Below are 6799 nucleotides of genomic sequence, written 5' to 3'. Positions count from 1 at the left end.
CTTGGGGGTTTTGGGGGTGTAGGGTGAGTTGTGATTGGTTGGCTTGGAGGTGGATTAAAATAATATTAAAATATCTCAGGTGTATAACTACTAAAACTAGATGTATCGGAACACTTGCAAAAACATCTCTAAAAATTTTCTGAGCTACTAGCATAAATGACACTAGTAACATATTTATTATGAGAATAAAACATGAATAATGAGGCCTTAGCATTACTAAAGTCATCAGAGAGTGCTCGTGCTAAGCTGCACCAGTAAATTGTGAACCCGGTTAAATCGGTTTTCTGTTTTTAACTAAAACAGACCAGGTAACCTTATAATATCATTCAAGCATTTTCTAATACTAATATAATGATAATATTATACTGTTATCTCTCTCCTCTCATAAATCGAGTCCGGTTTGTCAAACTGAGACTATTTACGAAAAACCAAATCAAAATCCCTAACCGATACAGTTCAAAAACTAGGTTCTTCGTGACCGTGTTATCGAGCTTGTCTCGGAAAAGGTTCTAACTTAAAGATGACATAATGACAATGAGGATTGAGATACTTTATGATATATCAAAGGTTTTCCCCTTACTGATCTTCCGGAGAAATTCGTACTTTTAGAAAAGATCTCGCGTACTCGAAAATCAGGGTTGTTACATTCTACCCTCCTAAAAGAAAATTTTGCCCTCAAAATTTCAGCCACATGCAAGAATCCATCTTCAAGCAGTCTATTTCGTTCAAGCCATCCTGATGAAGATATCAGTTCATTCCTTACAGCATCTAAATATCACATATATCCATGGCCATGGAGATCATAACAGCTATAAGAATAGTTGCACCTCACACGAATTTGTCGTTCGAAACTCGATTAAACCATGCCTATTCACAGTCATTGAGGTCTTATTCGTACCAAACAATCAACATTAAGGTGATCAGTTTTAATATCTCAAGTTAAGCACGAATATTCCCAAAATGAGCACTCATAGACATTCATGCCAAATGTATCTTGAAGATACCCTAACAGCATGGGACACACAAGCAGAGTGTGCAATGAAGCATAGTCAGTCCATTCCCCAGGCTCTACTGGGAACGAACTGCTCTGATACCAAATTGTAATGACCCAATTTCTGGTACGTCATGATCATACTAGAAACTGAGCGCTACCAACTTGTCTACCTATTTATTATCTATTATTTATTATATGAGCCTGATTCGTTGTTAAAAGCGTAGTTATTTTACGAGGTACTTTTTTTTTTGAAAACATTTGGATTAATAGACGAAATCATTCATAAGCAATTCACAACTGATAACAGATAAAACAGTTATAAACAACCATACATAAATATATCACAAGCAGTTGATATTATTCGGTTATCCAGCCTTTATTAGAGTAAAGATCTTTAGTTAGGACACCCCTAGATATAACTAGATAATAACTATATACATATATATACATACAACATCCCAGGTCCTGACCTGTTCAAGAAGTCCCTAAGCTGGCACCCAGGCTAGCCTAGACTCTATACTCACCTAGTCCCTCTAAACTACTAAAGCGAGGGAAAGTACGTTCTAGGTCTTCAAAACTCAAGTCAGGTGGAACGTCATCAAAAGGTGGAAGGTCGTCTACTACTCCTCTGCACGATCATATGTTATCAAAGAGCGTCTCTCAAGTACTTCATCGAGTGGCCACATAACGGCAACATCGTACGGAGGACTTAGGCTAAAGTTTGTAGATAAGCAGGGTGCAGACGTTGGCTGGCCTCACAATATATACATATAAACAGGTAACGGAGTTCACTCTAGACTCAGAAGACTACCTAGAGCGGAATCCTCTTTGCAGAACAGTCATTAGTAAACTACGGAAGGGTGCTCATGCTTCCATCTGAAGGGGGAAGGGAGAGAGAAGGGGTAAGAACTGGGGAGTTCTTAGTAGGGTCGAGGTTATTAGTTAAGTTCATTAATTATATGTTGTTTTGCAAACGAATGGCAAGATACAGAAAGCAGTAAATAGAAGATGAAGATAAATAGAGGAAATAGAGAAATAGAAAACAGAACACAAACAGAAGGATACAAGAAAATACAAAACAGACACAGAGAATAGAATACAAACAAGGAAAACATACATTCATACCACAATCATAACAAAGGAAATGCACTACCAAGTATGATGCATGTCTAGCCCTAGCGCAGGTAATGAGCTCATTTGTCGGTTACATACCCGCTCCCGACGTTACCCGGAGTCCTCTGACTAGGAAAGGCTTTCCTGTTGGCAATGTCCCTCGCAAGAGTCCTTTGACTTGTGAGGCAAACCACTGCAAGAGTCCTTTGACTTGCAGGGCGGCACTAGCAACCCACTGCAAGAGACTTTTGATTTGCATGGCGGAGCTAGTTAACTCATATCTGCCCAACAAACTCTCTGTAAGAGTCCTTTGACTTACAGGAGCATACACACACTCTCACTGTAAGAGTCCTTTGACTTACAGGAGCATACACACACACATTCTCACTGTAAGAGTCCTTTGACTTACAGGAGTATATGCTAGTCGTGTGTTCTCGATACCTCTGTAAGAGTCCTCTGACTTACAGAATAGCATTATAGCTAAGTATCCCAGGAAAGCACTCTCAGTGGTCGTACCACCATCTATCTGACTGCCTTCACGCAGGAGATCATCACATAATCATTCTCATTATCATCATTCATTATCATTCTCATTATTCATCATCACTTTCACATTCTTATGCAATACCTCTTTCTTTCTCTGTTCAATCATGCTATACAAACTTTACAGCTTTTACTTTTACAACATCGTAACTCAAACCATTTCTCTTTATCACATTACTCTTTTCTCTTTGTCTTTTTACTCTGCTCTGATTACTCTTTTCTCTGTATCTCTTTACTTTTCTCTGGTTACTCTGTTCTCTGTGTTTCTTTACTCTGCTTTGATTTCTCTTCATAACATATGTATTTAAAGCTTATGTAAATTTCGATATGAATAGTTAGCCTGTCCCAAATATAGGTTCATTAAGTCTATACTGAAACAGTTTAACTTTTCATATTATACCTAACCCTAGCCGCAACTCAATGACTAACTATGTTGCCCTAGTTCGTTCACTAATTTCTGTCTGTTTTTCTGTTATTAAAACCTTACAGACTTTTTCTTTGATTTTTATCTTTTATTTAACTTTTTATATTTCATTTATCTTTGCCTCACTAATATGTTCTTACCACTCCCTAAGTGTTTTATGAAGGTAATTATGAGATTCTGCGCTTAAAGTTGTCTTTCTAAAGCTTTTACAGAAAACTGCCTTTTCCGCATTATTTTATTATTTTTATTAAAATATTATTTTCAATTAAATATTATTATTTAATATTTTATTATTATTTATTATTTTATTAATATATTTTCGAAAATTACCTTGCCTTTACCTTTTAACCTTTAAAATTAACTTTTTACCCCGATAACTTTTAATATTTCTACTTTAACCACCCTAACTTTCAGAAATTACCATATAACCCCTCAAACACCAAATTAATTACTTCCTTGCCCTTTTATGAATCAAAAAGGTGTTCTTCGTTGTTCTTCACCACACTCAAAGTGTTCTTCATGTTCTTCATAAATTCTTCAGATTCTTTCTCTGTTTTTACCCGTTTTTCAGTCTTTTCAGCAACCGATTTTTACTATAATTCATAATAAATTAGCAGCCACTAAAACCCCATCTTTTCTACATGATTTTAACACAAATTGAACCCCAATTTAAGGATTAGGGTTCGTTTTTCCAGCTGCACTCAAGAACAACATTCATAGCTTAAATATCATCAAATTTCATCAAAATTTCAACAAACTTTCACCAAGAATCACTCATATAAACAATCAATTTCAAGCACAGCCAAACCATATCATAATCACACAACTCAAACACAAATAATCAAGATTAATTTTGTGACACCCTACCTGGTTTTGCTGCTCCTAATTCAATCAAACTTTCAGGTGGTCCTTAAACACTTTTTCCTCCTAAATCACATCAAGAAAACACATATTTAAGCATGTTTCCTTGAAACTGAATCAAAAGAGAGATGGTGCAGCCAACTCACCTTGATCCCAGCCTTGATAAGTCATATGATCATGTAGAGAAAGAAGAGAGGATCATTTTGGTCGGATTGGAATTTTGATTTGAGTTTTAGTTCAGCAGAAATCAAGATTTGAAGATTTGGAACTAAGAACTTTTCTCTCTTTTTCTCTCTACCTATTTTTGGCCACAAAGTGAAAATGAGCCAGCCTTGGGGGTTTTGGGGGTGTAGGGTGAGTTGTGATTGGTTGGCTTGGAGGTGGATTAAAATAATATTAAAATATCTCAGGTGTATAACTACTAAAACTAGATGTATCGAAACACTTGCAAAAACATCTCTAAAAATTATTTTCTGAGCTACTAGCATAAATGAAACTAGTAACATATTTTTTATGAGAATAAAACATGAATAATGAGGCCTTAGCATTGCTAAAGTCATCAGAGAGTGCTCGTGCTAAGCTGCACTAGTAAATTGTGAACCTAGTTAAATCGGTTTTCTGTTTTTAACTAAAACAGACCAGGTAACCTTATAATATCATTCAAGCATTTTATAATACTAATATAATGATAATATTATACTATTATCTCTCTCCTCTCATAAATCGAGTCCGGTTTGTCAAACTGAGACTATTTACGAAAAACCGAATCAAAATTCCTAACCGATACGGTTCAAAAACTAGGTTCTTCGTGACCGCGTTATCGAGCTTGTCTCGGAAAAGGTTCTAACTTAAAGATGACATAATGACAATGAGGATTGAAATACTTTATGATATATCAAAGGTTTTCCCCTTACTGATCTTCCGGAGAAATTCGTACTTTCAGAAAAGATCTCGCGTACTCGAAAATCAGGGTTGTTACACTTGTATTAAAATGGTCCTTTTGCAAAAAAAAAAAAAATTTAATGACAAGTTTGCCCTTGCGATTTGTCTCCCTTAATTTTCATTCCCGCAAAGTGCACTCCTGCTCATGAAGTAACTCATAATCTTCCTTAAAACACTTGAAAACTGAAACGTTGGTATGAAACCCTCATACGTAGGTGCGAAGAGAGTGTACAAAAAGGATTGTCGCCATTGGGGGGGGGGTTAAGCTTGAGAATCGGTGTGCTGAGACATTGGTGAGTGATCTTCATCGCTGCAACAACTGATTGTTCAGGTACGATTACTTTCCATCCCTCAAGCAATCACGTCAACTGTTTACAACATGTTGGGGGTTTGCAGTTCATCACCATGTTGCTCTGTTTGAGCATTTCAGGGTTGAATGCAGGCTTTCGAGCCTGCTGCTATAGCTAGGGTTTGTATATATGTGTGTGAGTAATGTATTCTGCTGTATAACAGGGTTGACTGAGCAGAAGATGGTGTACATAAACATGAGGGTGCATCATGGGGGTGCATTCGGATATGAAGAGGGGGTATTTAAGTACTTGAAGGGTCAAAGTACAATCATCGAGGTCATTGACAGCGATCGTTGGTCTGTGTTTGAGGCCTATGAAGAGCTAAGGCAGTTTGGGTACTTACAGGCCAACATTGTTGCGTTGTGGTATAAAGATCCAAGCTTGGATGATTTGGAGACTAGCCTGAAGATGCTGAAGGGTGACGCAGAAGCAACCGAAATGTGCAACATTGCTGGGTTACGGGGCTTGGTAGAGTTGTATGTGGTCCACGATGTGGGCGATGCGGAGCCGTTTCCAGAAGTAGGTTACGTTGACGTTGGGGGAGTTGCTGAAGAGGGAACAGATGATGGACTTGGCTTGGTTGTTTTCGAAGAGCACGGGGCTGAGGCAGCAGAGGTAAGTAGGGAACCTAATAAGGCATGCAACCGAGGGTGGAGATGTGGGGGATAAGTTTCGAGTAGATGGAAGTGACTCCAATGATGAAGACAGTGAGGACCCTAAGTATATGCCATCTGATGAGGAGGGGGACAGTGCAGGAGACGTGCACTTCACTTATAATAATGGGGATTATGAGGGTGATAGTGAATTTGATGAGGATAATTCTATGCCCAAGAAAGCAACTGCTGGCAAGGAAAAGGGGAGTGGGATAAATCAGTTTAGTGATGAGGATGGAGCAGATAGTGATGAGTTGGAGATAGACCACATGATTGGTGGAGATGAGGGGGATGATGAAGATGCTGAGAATGATGCCGATGATGTATCAAATCGTGGGGGTTAAAGGTTTCCAGTTCATAAACCTTTGAAGGATATGAGCAGCTATAGATGGGAGGTAGGAATACTTTATACATCCAGACAAGAATTTAAGGAGACTGTGCTGGCATATGCAGTTCATACGGCTAGGAGCATCAAATTTAAGAAGTGTGATTTGGTCAGAGTTAGAGCTGTTTGTTAGAAGGACTGTCCATTCCGGCTCTATGCACATAGGGTTGGGGATGAATCCACCTGGCAGTTAAGAAGCTTGAACCTCCAACACACCTGCATGCAAACACATAGGGTTGGGATACTGCACACTAAGTGGCTTGGAGCCCAGTTTAAGAAGAAGGTAGAGTCTAATCCTAGGATTAAAATAAGGGAGTTACAAGCAAAGGCACACAAGAAGTGGAATGTAACTGTGACCAAGTCCATGGTAGCCAAGTCGAAGCAAGAGGCATTAAGTCAAATTCAGGGTGCATTTAGGGAGCAGTATAGAAGGATTAATGATTACTGTGCAGAGCTTCTAAGGGCCAATCCAGGTTCATCAGTCAGCTTGAAAGTGATTAGGAGCCCAAATTTTGCCCAGGAGGTCCAGAACCC

General features: G+C 38.4%; 1 long non-coding RNA gene across 1 annotated transcript; it reads right to left on the bottom strand.

Moving 5' to 3' along the window:
- Positions 1–1271: 1271 nt before the first annotated feature.
- Positions 1272–4231, bottom strand: LOC140182002 (uncharacterized). Its single transcript, XR_011877766.1, has 3 exons — positions 4082–4231; positions 3942–4001; positions 1272–1870 (listed from the first exon to the last, which is right to left on the bottom strand). It is a non-coding gene; the product is annotated as an uncharacterized lncRNA (long non-coding RNA).
- Between the last annotated feature and the right edge of the window lie 2568 nt (positions 4232–6799).

The sequence above is a fragment of the Arachis hypogaea genome, chromosome 19 (assembly GCF_003086295.3).
Source record: "Arachis hypogaea cultivar Tifrunner chromosome 19, arahy.Tifrunner.gnm2.J5K5, whole genome shotgun sequence".
Taxonomy (NCBI): Eukaryota; Viridiplantae; Streptophyta; class Magnoliopsida; order Fabales; family Fabaceae; genus Arachis; species Arachis hypogaea.
Note: the sequence above shows the minus strand (reverse complement) of the source record. Positions and strands in the feature narration are given on the sequence as shown.